The 17,016-nt window shown below is 40.4% G+C and overlaps 1 protein-coding gene across 3 annotated transcripts in view; it reads left to right on the plus strand.

Moving 5' to 3' along the window:
* The first annotated feature begins 4,760 nt into the window (after nt 1-4,760).
* The window catches only part of KCNK2 (potassium two pore domain channel subfamily K member 2), a 128,776-nt gene continuing 116,520 nt past the window's right edge, over nt 4,761-17,016 (plus strand). Inside the window, exons 1-2 of one of the 3 annotated variants that reach the window (XM_032102991.1) lie at nt 8,504-8,758; nt 9,564-9,764. The gene's annotated coding sequence lies outside the window, so the exon portion shown is untranslated. Of the gene's footprint in view, nt 4,979-8,503; nt 8,759-9,563; nt 9,765-17,016 lie in introns of those variants that run through there. The other 2 variants (XM_032102989.1, XM_032102990.1) reach the window with 2 other exon arrangements.

Consider the following 17,016-nt stretch of genomic DNA (forward strand, 5'->3'; position numbering starts at 1 on the left):
CTGTGACACTTCAACTAATGAGGCCAAATTAACAACTTCAAAGTTTTAAATTGAAGAACTAAAGACAGCCACTGATGTCTAAATGTGCTGAGATAAAATTAAACCTATGGTTTACAGCCAAATTCTCTAAAGTTGCACTGTCACAAAGGTAATGTGGTATTGGAGGACAGGGAAAAATATGTTATCAGATGTTAATAATAAATTTAGCCAAGGCTGAGACCAGCAAAAGTTTGGGAGAATTATAAGTGGTAAAGTTATCATCATTTGTTTGTGAGATCTTGGCTTAATCAGCTATTGCAGGATGAAAAGAATGATATTTTAATGCTTCTTTCCTGAGTTACAAACATAAAATCTTTGACTAAGAATTGCCTTCCCATGCAGAATGAGGCCAAAGAATTGTAAATAACTAACAGTTAAGACTTTCTCATTATCTTAATGGATGAGGCTGCCAGCACCAGCCAAATCTGGAAGTCTCTATTTACCTACCTGTACATGTATATTCCTTGGTGTGTCTTAAAAAAGATCTTTGGATTCCACATTTTTGGGCAACTGACAACTCTTTGTGTATGAATGAGTGTGTTTCTATAACTTCGTGACCATTTCATTTATTTAGATGGGAACTTCTTTATTTTGTTGCAATTTCTTAATATTTTCATACTATACTAGTCCATAAGTAATCAGGACACCTTTCTGCATATTTTTATTTCTTTGTAGTTCTTTTAAAAAAAGATTAGGGAGAAAAAAAAATGACCAGACATAAAGTCTGTTTCCCATTTTTATCTTTTACAATTGGCCCAATAAAACACTTAAAAATACAATGATTGTAATGGGCAAGTATATTTTACTTGTGATTTTCAATCTCCATTGTAAATTTGGTTCCTGCTCCAGCCCCCACTAAAGTCCACAGTGATGTTGACATTGGCCCCAATAAAGTCACAATTTGATCCTCTAGAAGCTCACAGGTGTTTTCAAGCAGAAAGTATGAAGAAATATGGGCAGGTATGTGCATGTTTGTGAGAGCAACAGAGAGGCCGCACCTCTATCTTGTATTCCAAAACTATGTACTGTCACGATAGAGGGGAAACCCAGACGCTCAATATGAGTGATCAGCAGGAATCCGCTTTATTGATTGTACCAGAACTCCTTATATACTAACAATAATAGGCTCATGCATATTCGTAACGGCGCATTCTAAGTGGTTCACGTCGATTAAGCTGATTCTAAACCCCTCCTTAGACCCCCTTTTGTGGTCAGCAGTTCTGCCTTTTTCCCTGGCCTTCTAACCACAGATGTCCATTGTTTTGCTGCCAAAACCTAACCTTGCTGGCTCTGCAAATAAACCCGTAGCTCAGCAGTAAGACTCAATGGTGGTTCAGTTACTGAGCAAGATACATGTAATATTCTGTAACTTCAGTTGTTACACAGGATGTGTGGTGCATTGTCTTATGAGACCTTGCTCAGCTAGCTGCAATGTACTCAAGTAGTTTCTTCAAATAACGTTAGGGGTTGGTTGAAAGTGACTTTGTTTACTGCTAAAGACTTAAAAAAATGAACTCTTCAAAACGTGCAGCTGTACTGGACCTTCACAACTAAACTATTTTCTGAAAAAAGCCACTTTCTGCTAGTCACTTTCTGCTAGACTTCATCATGGAGACTCAGCTCTTCTTCTCAGTAAATGACTACCTACAGTGGTGTGGGACAGTTTTCTGATTTTTATTTGCTCTTTCTTATCTTCTCAAGTGGTGCAAGGCACAGGTTAGATCAAAAAGCAAGCAGAGAACAATTCAGTAAGAGAGAACAACATTGTTTAAAACTACAGCACCATGAAGCTAACAGGATTTACTGACACAGGACTTTAATTTTTATTTTCATTGTGCAAGCAAGAGCATTCCTGTTACAAGGCGAAATTAGTTAACAGGGCGAGATCATACAGCATAGTAGGGGAGCCCTGCTGTTCCTTGCAGAAAGAACGTCAGAACTGAAAGGAGGAGGTATTAAATGCAATTCCCTGCTGCTCGCTCTCTTAAGGCACCAGCAGCTCTCCACTGGAGGCCTGCTAGCTGCAATCAAAGTTTGCCCTAAGAGACCTTCTCCACCACACAGCCATAAGCAACAGCAACACACCATACTAGAAAGCTCTTATTAAATTTTAGCATGGTCCTGGAAGCCTTACGTGAAGGACGAGCCTCAGTTCTGCTATTTCCGAGCAAGGCTCTACAGGATTTCACAGGATCACAGGGCAGTGGAGGTGGGAAGGGACCTCTGGAGGTTATTAGGTCCAGCCCCTTGCTCAAGCACAGCCACTCGGAGCTGGAGGTCCAGAGCCGTGTCCAGGCGGCTTTTGAATATCTCCTAGGAGGGACAGCTCACCGGGCAACCTGCGCTTTTGTCACCGGGCAACCTGCGCCTGTGCTCTGTCACCTTCACAGTGGGCAGGGATTCCCGGTGTTCAGGGAGTGCTGGCTGTGTCTCCGTGCGTGCCCACGGCCCCGGTGTCGCTGGGCACTCCTAGGAGGGCTCTGCTCCTGGCTCCGCGCCGCCCGCTGCCCTCCCGCTGCCCGGGGAGCCGCGGTACCTCGCAGGCCGAGGGAGGCAGGGAAGCAGGGATGGAGGGAGGCAGCCCGCCGCGTTGCCGCCGCCCCGGCCCCACACAGCAGCACCAGCAGCCCGCGGATCCACCCGTGCCCGCGGCTGCCCGGGGAGGAGCGCCCTGCCCTGCCCCGGCTCGCTGCCCCGCGACCGTCCACGCCTGCCCATCCATCCATCCATCCATCCATCCATCCATCCATCCATCCATCCATCCTTCCTCCCTCCCTTCCCCTCCCCTTCCCCTCGGGGCCCTTCCCCAGGGCGCTCTCCCCCGCAGCAGCAGCGGCAGCGTTGGCGGGGGCACTCCGGAGCCGCTCCAGGCGCTGCTATTTATAGCTCAGCCGCGCTATTTTTAGAAGCGAGAGCGGGTCTGGCTCGGCAGCAGAGGCTGGCGAAGCGTGTGCGGCTCTCACACGGGCGGCCAAGAGAGACCCGTGGAACGTGTCCGCTTGGCACATTAAACATTCGAGGCACCAACGCGGGGTTCAGCCCCTCAGACCGGCCCGGGCAGGCCCAGAGGGGCGCCTGCGCCAAAAACCTGAGTGTGAGCAAGGCCAAAGTGACCAGAAGAGCAATCCTGACGGTCAGCAGGCCCTGTGAGGGCTGTGCCCTAGTGCCCTTCTGAACCGGGCATCTCTTTGAAGGTGTCAGGAAAAAAACAAGGTCTGAAAGCAGGAATGCTCCCCACACATTTAATGTTCAGAGGGATGTTAATGCGTAAAGATCTATTGATTGCGATGAACACTTGAAGCGTTAAGTATCAGTCATGAAAGTGCTTAGTTATCAATATTCAGTCTTTAGAGCTATCTTAGAAACAGGCATTATTGTGGGAGTTCATTAGCTTTTTGAGAGCGTGCACTCACCCTGAAGGGTATGTCCTCTCTTTCCATGGTACGTTAAATTCACATTAAACTTAGAGGGAGCCACGTGTGTGTAATGAACCAAGGTATAGCCCAGGGCACGCACACTCTATCACCGGCCTCCATTATCTGCATTAAGTGACCAGAGGATAAATTAGGCCTCATGTGAGCATTACCCTGATATTTCCTGCAGTTTTTAAAAAATGTGTTTATCCAGAACTCTGTGTCCACTCCCTGTCAGATCACGCAGCTCCCGAATAAGCTGTTGAGAAGCTGTGTGACAGTGCAGAGCTGGAACTGAAGAAACCTCAATGGAAGAATACAGGTCATAGGATCAGGCAAAAGGTTATACCAAAGGAAAGCATAGGTTCATGTAAATTTGATGCAAATTCTTCATGGGGTTGTTAGAAGGGGTAAAATCTAGCATTTTCAGAGCCCAGATAGTGCTTTAGCACTTCACCTGAAGGAGTATTTTAATTAACTGTAAGTCAATAGCCAGTGGGTTTCGCCCACTGTAGAGTAAGAGGTGAGGAAGAGCACTCTGAGTAGAACATACTGATCACTGGTGCCCCTTGTATATACCTAAAGACATTTAAACATCAATACCACATTCCAGAAAAGGGTATAAGTTGTAGTACAAAAATTGTTGCAGTGCCTTGCCATTTTTTATGTAGAGAGTGACCTGCTGTTCCAGAGTCATCCTAGAAATCCTCTCTCTGAAGGCCATCTTTAGCCCAAGTGGCATATAGGGCAAGAATGGATCTAGAATGATGCAGTAATTGTACAAGAGGGAGGTTAAACCTCCAGCTTCAGAGAATTGTTCAGTGTTTTCAGTCACTTCAAAAAACAAGCTCACGTGGCAAGTGGAAGACAGAATTTCTACCTAAAAGTTTCCAGATTAATTAAATCAGGCAACTAAACATTTTTGTCTTCTAACTTCTTGTCTCCTAGCAGATCACTACAAGTGACAAATGTTCTGAAGAGCAAGCTATGTTTTAAATTTCACCTAGGCAGTTAATTTGCATAGAAATAACTGAATAGTCCTTTAATTATCCCATAGCTCTGTTTTAGACAGACAAGAGCTATAGCTCATTCTCTCTCAGTTATGTTGGTGTAGCAAGAATAACAAGTAGCTAGGAAAAAAGCATTTTTGTTATTGAAGTCAGGACACGCATGTCTGATTTCACACAGGGAACAGATGTCATAAGTAAGAAGATACCATTTATCCACAGTCGCTGTTTGGGGTTGAACCAAAAGAAAGTTGAGTAGATCACACGCCTGCAGTCAAGAGAAGCTTCTCTTAATATGCTGTTCATTTTACAACCAAGACAAGGCTTTTACGTCCTTTAAACACCTACTTTTCTCCCATCAGTCATTTTTTTGATTAAAGAGGAGGAAAACCAAAACGAACATCTTATGTAGAAGATATAAAGATATTTTGAAGAGCTTCCTTTACAAACGCTCCTCTTGGGACTCCATCTCTCTCACAGAGTGGATCTCTAGTCTGAACTATCCTTCTCTGTGAACAGGTAAGTTTGTGTGCTTTTATTGCCTTTTCATCTAAGACAGGTTTGTAGCTTGTATTTAATTAGCATATCTTATGCTGGCACTCTTGAAAATGAAAAAAAAAAGGTTTGTTGAAAGCAAACTATTAAAGAAATTCAGAATGCTGAGGAATAAGCAAGAGCGGAAGGAGATCAAACAGAAAATTGCTGGTTATCCTCACAAAGAAAAAATAAGTTGTTTGCTGTTCTTTGTTCCTTTTCTCTAATTAGACTTAGCAGCTTCTCTTCATGGTGACCATGATAGAGTTTTGCTTACAGCCTTACCTTTGTCAAACTCAGCAACAAGATTTTTTTGAAGACCCTGTTTTGTAAGAATAAGGCAGTCTCAATCTTACTGTATATAACTTCTGATTTGATACATTTGTGGGCAATGTTTGTCTCATACCTGAAGAAAGAAATACAACTCTTTCAAAGTGATTTGGTCAAAGTTATACTCAGTGTTTGGGTTTGCAAACGTTGTTCAAGATTAAGCAACTTTTTCATTTCAATTCACAAGTGGGAATAAGAAGCTTTGAACTTTAAACTCGATTATTGTGACATTCCAGTTATGTTGTTGTTTTCACTTTTCCTGATACAATTTGATTAGGAGACAACATACAAAGAAGTAATAAATACTGGTCTGGTTCTGTAACCTTTTATTTGAGTGAATAATAGCACTGGGACTAGAGGGACTGCTACTTCTGCAGGTAGAACAGTGATGCGAACATTTTGTTTCTTAAAGATTTAATTCATTAGTAACATACAAGGAAGATGTATAAAAATTCAGTGTTGCTGGACTTTTCAAGAGGCACAGCAACTAAACAAACAATTGAATGATCTAGCAGCAGCAGGAGACCTGCTAATGCAAATACTTAGTGGTGTGACTCATAAAAAGCAAGCTGAAAGAAAAACATTAACCAGCTTGCCCTTTCTCCGTCCCTCCTTCCTTCCCTCCTTCCCTCCTGTCTGCTTCCCTCCTCCCATGCTCTATCTTAAAAGCACAAGCAGATCAACACCATGGATATTTCCCTACTTGCACGTGGTATATCCAAAAGAATTGGTAAGCAAGGCAAAAGTGTGATGTCATTCCATTTTAAATTGTAAACCAATCTATGTCAGTCTCCTTCTTGCTGAATCCCTAAAAAGGCCTAAAGAGCTTTTCTATCTGTTTTACTACATTTATTAGTCACCATCTTGGTGTATAGGGCTTATCCAGATGTGGAGAACAATCCTGGAGTAAAAAAGCCATCAAGTCTAAGTCTTCAAATGTAGTGGTGCTGCAAAAACTCCTTAGAGGCTTTAGAACCTAGTTTTCAAAACCATAACTGTCAGACATAACTGTATAATCCCAACCTTCAGCAATCTTAATCCATCTGTGGGATTTTCCTATGAATTAATACTACCCTTTGGTTCTCTCTTTCTCTCTGTGTTTATTTCAGTGGATACTGTTAAAAGCTGGGTGTAGCACGATGTGTTTGGAGTTTTCTCTGCAGCTGTCTGTGGCTTTATTATTCTAAATTTTCTTTCCAGGAAGCTGCAGTCACATGACTTTAACCAACATACCTCTCACACTGCGAAGTGGTCACATTAGCAAAGGGTCATGTTTGAGTCAATGTGAGATTCAAATTGTTAGAATTGAAAAGTATTTTTTGATTGTGGTTGCCATATACAACTATCACTCAGGGAGGGGACCATTCTCTTTAGGGGGTCCCTGAAGCACAGGTTTTACTTCTTTAGTGAAGTTTCTGACTGTCAGTGCTTACACTGCCCTGTGAACATCAGTGGAGATTGTGCATATTCCAACTCCAAGCACACCATAAAGACTGCAGAATTAAGGTGCTGCTGAGATTATTCCAGCATCTTCTTTTTTACACAGAATGTAAAAATCAGCATTCTCACTCATCACCAAGCTAAACTGATGGGTGCTTAGAAATGTACTCACATCTGCTCATTTTTCTTCAGACTACATCTTAATGGCACAATTATAAGTTACTCTTGTTTTTTTGCTGAAATTTAAAAAGTAAAATCTCTCCTTGCTATTTCTCATCTAATACATAAATAGCCTGATTTGTTTCTTAGAAACCTTAATTCTTGCTGAAATAAAGTGGTAGAGGAACAAGTTTCTAAAATACATGTTTCCAGCCTCTGGGAGGAAGTCTGTCTTACTAATATACTTATCATTAATCTGCAATAATGATCCAGAAACTCAAACCAGCAGGAAGGATAAAAATATAGAGGCAAGCCTTAAATAACTTGTTGACAGAGGAGATTTATAAGTAATTTAACCTCAATCTCAGCTACAGTGACCACTTGCCACTCTGGTTTTGCATGGCATTTTATTCTGTCCTTTAAACTGGTTCATCACACATCTGTAGAGCAGACGCTGTGCCTTGAGCCTTCACAGCTCAATGCTGAATGCAACACCGTAAGAGAAGGCAGGATTTGGGAGCTGGTGCAAGAAGTCTGTTCTCTAAGCCTGTTTGAGGGTACGCCATCAGCACCTTCAGCTTATGATATGGACTTTGTAGGCAGGGCTGGAAGATTCTACAGGTCCTGAAGTCATGGAGCTAATTAGGCATTACAGTGATGAAGTACCTCAGCCTGGATGAACCCATCCAGGATGAACTCCATATGGAGCACTGCAGGAATTTTGTGTCTGGAGTGACACTCAAGATAGACAGGTTCAGTCTGATAAAGGAGAGTATCTTGAGGCTGTGTGTCAAATTAGGCTTGGAGTGGAAGATTTAACATCTTCACCTGAGACTCTGCTGAGTATTGCTTTTCTGTGTTCACTGCAGAAGATGCATCTGCACAGTGAAAGGAAGGATGAACACAGATCCAGTCTATTTTAGAAAAAGCAAGATCAAATATAGGTTTGCAGACTGAGCTTCATTTTTCCGAAATAAAACTCATGATCCAGTGATTCCAAGCCCTTCACAGTCAAAGGAAAAACAAGCAATATAAATGCTGATGGACATGTGTGAGATTTAATTCATGGTATTAGTAAGAATTCAAATTATTTCTAACATTGTTAGTAATGCAATTATTTCATTACCAAATTTAAAAATAATTAGATGAATCTGTTTTAAAATATTTTCAACAGATCTCAATCTGGATGTAGATGAATGATCCTTGTTGAAGTGCAGGGATATCTGCTGAAATATTTAATTTTTGTTACAAGGGCACATTCCATGGCATTGCCATGTCATATGTTACCTTGGCTGTAACATTATATTGCCTGAATCACTATGAAAGCACAGTTCAATGCATTGTGCAAGAGACCTGGTGACTGCTTCCCAGCAGTGATGAGAATGAGTTATGAGCCTCTCTGCTTCTTCCTAAAATAACAGGGGATGAATTTCATGTGGGCAAACACTTGACTCATTCTTCTTGGAACTGATAGCTTACCACACAGGACTTGGAGGCTGCTCAGTGAACCAGTCCACGGTTCACAGGAAGAAGAAGCCTCCAGAGGAGCTCAGACACTCAAAGAATAGCATTCTTGGCCAAAAATAACTCAGAGCACTGAAAACAAATTGAAAAAAAGTGTTGGTCTACTTGTAAATCTGTTGCAGCAACATGTACCTCCAGTCATATCTGAGAGATGAATGGTACATCCATCTCTGTCTCTTCGCTCTTCTGTTTCCAACCAAAGCTTCTTCCCAACCAAACCAACACTACATAGGATATACATAGGCTTGTGACCATGAGTCACAGGATCTATGTCAGCTGCTGCTGGTGAGGACCCTGGTGCAAGATGTGAAGGTAAGAACGGCTGCTTTGGGGCAATTGCAATGATACAGTGATATCTGCACAGGGGCTGAGAAAAGCAGGAGGGCTGAGGACAGGCTGGAACTGTAGCAATGGCAGTGTGAGAGAGGGACAGTCCCACGTAGGATGCTGTACAAGGAGGATGGGTAGGCAGCTTCCTTGGAGTGTCCTGAATGAACGTGCAAAGGATGCGATGCACCACGTTGTGTTGGGGGTTTCAGCAGTGTTTCATATGGATGTGTGTGAACATGGGGGTGGGGGTGAGACGGATCCAGAACAGCAGAATCAATACATCTCTCCTATCTGTTCACACCCGCTGGTGAACTGGAGGTCACCTTTCCTCCTGTATCCTCCACAGATGCTGTCTGGCTTGCTCTCGGGTCTGTAGCAGACTGTGAGCAATGGCATGGCCAAGTTTTTGAGTCTGTGTGTTTTGTCTTGACTGACAGACTTCTGCAGACACTTTGGCACAAAGTAAAAAATGGCTCAGTGACAGCAGAAAGAATATGTCCTTCTTGGAGATGTGAATTCTTCCCTGGATGAAGGAGCTGCTGTGTAATGCCAGCCAGCATTCTTGCTGAATGTTAAGTTTCCAAATTAAAAAAATTATTTAACTGTACACAAGGCAATATGTGCTATGAAGTGCTGCAGTGCCATTACTCTTTATGGATTGTTAGGCAGATAGGGAACCAAACCCAAACCTACCTACATACCTTCTTTCCTTCGTTTGTGTTCCCTTCCCTAATCCCTGTGCAACCACTTTTTCATGATAACAATAAAACATTCTTTCCTCTCTCAGAAGTTTAAATAGGGGGATAAAGAGAGTGACCAGCCTCATGAGAACAAGGGAAAGGGTCTGGAAATGTTTGGTGACGGAAGGAGAAGAATTGATCATTCCTCAAAGTGTGATCACTCCTCATTCCCTTGCTTCTGAAAATACATAATTCCAGTACTGGTACCAGAGAAAGTATAATCTTTGCTAGCCCTGGGAAAATTTCAGGTATGCCTGCTCCAAGAAGTATACTTAACATCCTCGTTTGTATGCTGACAAATCTGCCTTCATTCCAGAAATGGCACGAGTCTCCAAGGAAAGAAGAACATTTCTCTTTCAGAGTACTTGTGGCCTGAGGCTGATCTCCGTAAACTGTCTACAACTGAGGTTTCTCTGCACTGGGAAATTATATTCAAGTTGGAACAGGAATGCAGGAAATTAATGTGGTAACAAACACTGTGCTAAACACAACCATCTATATTTGGAGTTGGACTCTCCTTTGTGCTAAATCCTGCTTACCTACACAGGAAGCTATAAAAGGATCTTGAAGTGGATAAAATGGTTAGAATCAGAGGCTTTAAACAATACATGGAATACACCAATTTGAAAGACTTGCTTTAATACAACTTACTGGTGTAAAGAGAGCATAAAACAAGTAATTTAAAGGAGACATATCATTGTAAATTGGTCATAGCAGCTTCATGCTGAAGTTGAGTTTGTGCTTGATAACAGAGATAAGTAAAATAAAAAACCCTGTGAGCATCTTTATAGACTCAATGAGGATCATGTTTTTATATTAGTATGCTAGAAGAAATATGATTAACATGGGTTTGTTCTCATGAAGACACTTGCATCGAAAAAAAGCTAGGAAGCATCCAACACTATTGGCCCATCCTTGCAGAGGGTTAGGAGGTGTCATTTAAAAATGGGAGGCCCAGATTGGCATGAAAATCCCATTTGTTAAACGTCTTTTAGGACCAAACTGGCTCTGTTCTATCCAGCTGCTGGTTTTGTTAGGACCTGTGCATCACTAGGAATGCTTCCTGTTGCAATATGTTATTTTTGAACAAAGATAGGTTTCATTTGCCTTCTCTGAGAACTGGCATATGTAATGGGTTTGAACAAATAATAATAAGACTGGAAGCATTAGACAGTAACTACTTAATCCTGCAGTAATTTTATTAATTTTTTCTTTGTTACTAAGGTGGTAAAAGTAATTGAAATGTTAATCTAGAATATTTACTAGGGCATTATGTCTACTCTATATTCAATTCATATTGCAGTGCTGTGGGTTAGAGATGGATTTTCTACTAGAAAATTACGAAATCCTTGGATCTCTGCAGTTTTGACTTAAGGGATTGAGCTGTGTAAATTGTACTTTTTTTCTGCCCACAGGGTGTCAAGAGATGATCAAACAGTTGGCAAGCTTTATATGACTTTGATATTGTTGTATCCTAACAATAATAAATCTGAAAAAGCAGGAATTTCTCCAGAAGTTAGCCTATAGGGTAACTATTTTTGCAGGCAGTATAGTGCAGGTGTAAAAAAGCTAGTGAGGGTGTGACCTTGGGGAGTTCTATACTTGGTACTTTCTGATTCAGATCATGGGTTCTTTTTGTTGAGTTTGGATAGAGTTACATGTAATATTTTTAAAATTAAGGGATATACATAGTACAAGGTGGAAGATGCTGGTGTTATTTTAAGTCTGTTTTCATGCAGCATAGAAAGTGACACAGTGTTTTGGATATTGTCCTGAGAAGAAAAGCCAAGAAATTCTGTTTTTAAATCCTGATACTGACATTTACTCAGAGCCAGAAAGAATGAGGCAGCTCCTGAGGCACAGTTACCCCACTTCTGCTAGAGAATTGTTATTTTACCCCTAGTAACTGTATTTTCAAAATGTAGAAACAATTCTTATATTATGAAGGTTAACCAGATAGTGTATGACAAAGTACTTTGAAGATTGAGTATTGAAGAAATTACATACTTTTAAATAGGGCTCAGTATTTAATAACCTATCAGATAGCTGGCTCCTGCTCCCTCTCTCTTGCAACAATTTTGCAATTTGTTTTAATGACAGTAGGATGACCTCCAGAGTCTCTGCAATTTTCATCCACATTTTATTTGAAGACTGCAATGCCTGGTCTAAATGACTCTTTGTGTTGTCTCTAATCCCAGTTCCATGTAGCACTTTTAGTCATGTGATGATTCAGGAGACAGAACAGCTACTTAAGCCATAAGATCCTTCAGCATTTTAGATATTTTATCATGTATCTGAATTCCAGCATTATGTCAGATGCACATTTTCTGTACTTTCATCGCTCGTTATCCACTATTCAAAAAGAAAGCCAGTGGTTCCATCAGCTGAATGTTTCAGTATATAGATGTGATCAAAGTGAAATCATGACAAATAAACAGCATAGGAAAAGCATAATTGTACAATTGCAGGCAGAAGAAATCAAACATGTGCCCACTTACTGTATTTGGACTGGAGACAACTATTGTTTTGTAAGAATAATTTCCCAGCTAAAGGAAAATAAACTTAAAATTTCTGGCATATCTCTTAATCTGAAAATTCAGGGGAATTTAGAGCTGCACGTGAAATTTGTGGTTTAGACCCAGCTCTGGGGAAAGTAGAAGTGTCAATGAAGTTACTCGTGGTAAAATTATAACAGATAAATCTGCGAGATAAATGGTGTGATAAATCTGTGAGGGTCTGCCAAGAAAGTTGATTTTTGTTTATGCTGTTCTTGTGTTCTGCTCCGTATGCATACTTGTGTCAATTCTCAAAGACAGGTACTCAGGTGCTGAGCTGACTGTCTCATTAGTCTGGGTGGTTTCGGAAATTTTTGGGAGTTGCACCGGTTCCCCTCTGCATATGGGAATATGCAATGCTGTGTGGCACTCTTCCACATCCTTGACCTGATAGCTTCACTTCAGGAGTGGTGGACAGCAGTGGTGACCTCAGGTGCCTATATCCTGAGCTAGGGCTGAGCCTCTGGCCTTGTGCCACTGGCATTTTGGGTGAGTTGTAGCTCTTTCTTACTGTTGTCTGCTCCCCAGCTCATTCCAAAGAGCACGGTTGGATTCTGGCTTTACACTCTTGCGCAAGAGCTTCTCTCACACCTCAGGTGTTGGGAGAATGAAGGGAGAACATGGTCCAGGTTTCTTCATGTGCCAGAGCCCCAGACAACAGGTAGGCAGGACATTATGTGACCATACTCTTGCTGATGGACACAGGGCTGTGCAGGATATGTCTCTTGCCAATGCAGACATCCAGATACATTTTAGAGGGAATTCTTCACCATTGCTCCAGAAACTTATAAGGCTACAGTAGTACTTGAAGTTCAGGGTTGCTCAAACCTCTGGAACAGAATTTGGTCTGTACTAAGTAAATTGTATTGAATTTAGAATCTGTTGTTGACTTCCAGTTAAATCAACAAACATGTATGAGAAACAATTAAATATGTTGATTGCTAATTGCACAGAAGATGTATGTGTTCTATTACATCTCATTCTGTTATTTTTGCCCTTTGGTTAATAAATATAATAAACATGCCCAACCTAAATACATTACTGCAGGATGCTAATATTCTGAGGATATTGAATATAATAGTTGTCCTGGAGAAATTGTCCAACAGAACAAATAAAAAAATACACAAATAATTTTATATGATTTGATGTGATTATTCTGTCTTAAATTTCTAAGGACAACAATTATCACTCTAATTGCTTTCTCAGAAGTCCTAAATAGCAAGCTAAAGGAACAAAGGATAACCACCAGTCACAGACCAGTAACAGACTTAGATCATCAACAGTGAATTTCACTCTAGTGTATTTTAAACAGTTGATTGTGCAGCATATGCATAGCTAAGGGACTCTTTCCTAAGAGGAGTAAAAATAGTAATAAGTAATATATTTGTGCTTTATAGAGGTATATATTCATGAACATAATTTATCTGACCTTGGTCAAACTTTGGTTATTTGTTAGAAGACTTCTCATATTTTATGAAAATGTTTTTTAGGAGAAGTAAATTATTTAATTCAAAGCAAGACAGCTGCATTTTTCAGCAAAACAAACAAAATTCCCAAATTCAGAGCTTTCAAGAACACAAGAATGTTGAACTAATCATTCAGTATTATTTTGTATTCTTTTATAAAGGTTTCAACACTGCAATTTAAATCAGCAGGCTACCTGTTCAACATGATTTTCAGAGAGATTCCGACTGAGCCCTGATCTGTAAAAGTATGTACTTTAAAAAGGTTCTCATTTTTGTAGTGCAAGTGCTGAAGAATTGAATGAAAGAGTGAAATCAAGGTGCATGTGAAGGCCTATTTTTAGTTTTGCATTTTCCATAGACAAGTTGGTTACAAATAGGATGTGAACTCTGGAGTAATAATTGAAATGCAGACCACAACCATGTATTTCTTGAAATAGCACATGGTTAAAAAGGTACTGATACTTTTACGTCTGGATGAACTCTGCTCTGTGGATTTCTTCAGCAAATAAAAAACCCCAGGAAATTGATGCTTTGAGCCTTCAGAGTCTTCAAATATTCTTGCAAGACCACTGCAAGAAATCAGCTTACTCTTTCTGTCATTTTTCTGTTATCAATCATGTAATTCATATCAAAGGAGTTGAATCAGAGCCTGTTATACATATACATTGAGCAGATAGCTCTGAAACCAGCTGACTTGAAATACAAAGTGTTTCTTTGCAGACAAGGGCTCTAGTCTTGTCTGTGTTGAAGATATTCCCATATAAATAGTATTTCCTGAGTTTTCCAGTGGTTTTCCTTAAATTTGACAGGCTGGGTTGGTTTTGGGGTTTTAGGCTGTCATTGTGTTCCATTTCAAAAATATGACTGAAAGAGGCCTGTGCTTTAATCTCCATGTGACTGCTGGATTTTTATATTCCAAACACCCACCATCCCAACTGCAATATATCTAAAATATGATCTATAACTTCCTGCAAATTTACATAGAAGTTCACAAATATTAGTCATTTTGAGGAACAACACTCACTTTAATACCAACAACCATTATGTGCCAAATAACTTTGTGTCTCCTTATCTGTGCACTTGTATTGGTAAGAATAATTTGTATCACGCATTTGTATCACTGCAGAGCAGTGTAGATGAGTCCTTGCATGGCCTCATATCACTTTAAATTTACTGCTTGAAGGCTGTGCATCAAAACATTTTGTGCATCATTAGCTTGTTCCTTGCCAGATGACGTGGTACCCACACAAATATTACCATTTGGTAACTTCTGCTTAAAGCAGCTGTTGTCAGAATATTCCAGAATTTTAATCAGCCTCTAGATTTCTACATGCCCAAGTCAAGATACCTTTTATCTCATTGCAGACAGAAGAGCTTCTTGGATGACAGGGCTGCACTACAGTGTGCTGGTCTCCCCCTCAAGCTGTGTCCATAAACAAAAGGGCCATGTTCCAGATATAAGTCCTTAGATGACAATTGACTTGCTCTAGGATAACTTCCTGTGGGAACATCTTCCAAGTCATACCGACAGAACTAAGGAGTACAGAATGCAAGAGAAGAAGAATTGTCCACTAAATTGTGATGGTCTAACAGTTGCTTTGGCTCTTGGGTTTTAAGGAAGGATGCAACTGAAAACATGCTGTTTATTTTGGTGTGATGCTTCTTAATGACTGTGCATTGATAAAAACAGCTACTTTTAGGTTTTGGGATATTTGGGTCAGATAAAAATAAAACACTGAAACCACCTGTGCTCAAGAGGAAAGGAATCTTCTCTACAGGTTTGAAAATAGGAAAATCCAAAAGAATAAATATTCTATGTGGGGTTTTTTTCACAGGGATTTACCTATAATTTCAGAAGGACACAGTAGTGGGAAGATACTAATCAAAAGACTGGCAAGAATAGGTCTTCCATTGCTGACATATAACAGCTGTGAAAAGTTATCCTCCATTTCCTTGAATCACCATAAAGTTTACATTTTAAGACACAGGAGTTACTTGCAGACATTTCTGTGTAACATAGTAACAAGGAATAGCATTGATTTAGCTACAGACACTGTATGTAATAATTTCTTTACCAACACCAATGTGTATTTGTCCAGTGAATTTAGTACCTTGTTTTCCAGCCAGTGGACTTTTGTCATTGATACAGCATGTAGTTAGTATGACCCATAGTTTTAACTATACAAAACAACTGTATTTTGCTGAAAATTATGATTCCTTCTAGGAATTTTTGGAGGAGAGAAAACTGAGACACTTATTGCTATAACAGTAGCACTCTACAGAAGAATTCCATTGGCATGGGGTTTCTATTAAACAGCAGAATGTAGGTAAAAAGTCAGTGGGTACTTTCTTTAAAAGTTTAACACAAATGAGTTCAAATATAAATTCTCCATCATCTGATTTTACTAATTACCAAGACAAACAAATAAACCGAAAACCCCCTGCTCCCCTCCATAATTCTGTCATATTTTATTTCCCAGAACCTTAAAAATTTGTATGCTGTTGTTTTTCACATCCCCTTCTTATACTGGCCAAAATTTGTTTTCATATTTGCCATGCAACCCTTCAAAAACACCAACTGCAAAGACTGGGCTGCTGTCCTAGAAAGTGCAGATATTAATGTTGTTCCCAGGGAATGCTCTTTGCGAGTGTTTTCCAGTGCAGACACTGGTGTGTACAGATACTACAAAGAGGGAAGTGTTTTACTGTGGTTCTTGTGTTCTGCAGATTCTCAAAGCTCTCCTTTCCGGCTGAATACTTATGGTTAAGTTTTTTCCACATTTGTGGCAGCTGAAGCTGTGTGGAATTGATCTCTGTCTGTCTCACGGAGTCTGGGAAAAGGTGGAGTGCTTGCCTCAGCAAGGCCACAGAGGTGCAGAAAGGTCATTGTTGGTGTCTTCTGCCACTGGAATTGCAGTGAATATTTGTAGTGAATTCCCTGATCAATTCTGGCAGAGTGGCTGCATACCCTTTCACCTGGCACTGCCACTTCTCCCCAGGTGATTAAGGGATTGGATCTCCTAGTTTTTCACAGTTATTGTAGCTGGTTTGGTTCATGTCAGAACACAAGTCAAGAGCGAGCCACATTTGTCCTGTGTTAAACGGCTACCCAGAAATAGCACAGGAGATTAATTTGGATGAATATGCTGAAACAGAGTATATATGAGGACATATACTTTCTGCATTCCACTCACTCATGTTTAATGCATATTCTTTATTTTGTATGCATATCAGTCCAGGCAAGAGAGTGGGTTTCTGCAAAGCACTTTGTTTTTCCTTTTCTCTGGCTTCTCTGAAGGCAGAGACACATTCGAGGCACCCACACTCTTTTATGCATATCTACTGCTGTTCATCAATCAGAGAGCCACAGTCAGATCATCAAAGCACTTTGCAACCTTTGTCACGTACAGTTGCTGGTGTATTTTATCCCCTTCCAGCATATAATTATTCAGTCCCTACTTTATCATTGATTTAATAAA

This window comes from Corvus moneduloides, chromosome 3 (genome assembly GCF_009650955.1).
Source record: "Corvus moneduloides isolate bCorMon1 chromosome 3, bCorMon1.pri, whole genome shotgun sequence".
Taxonomy (NCBI): domain Eukaryota; kingdom Metazoa; phylum Chordata; class Aves; order Passeriformes; family Corvidae; genus Corvus; species Corvus moneduloides.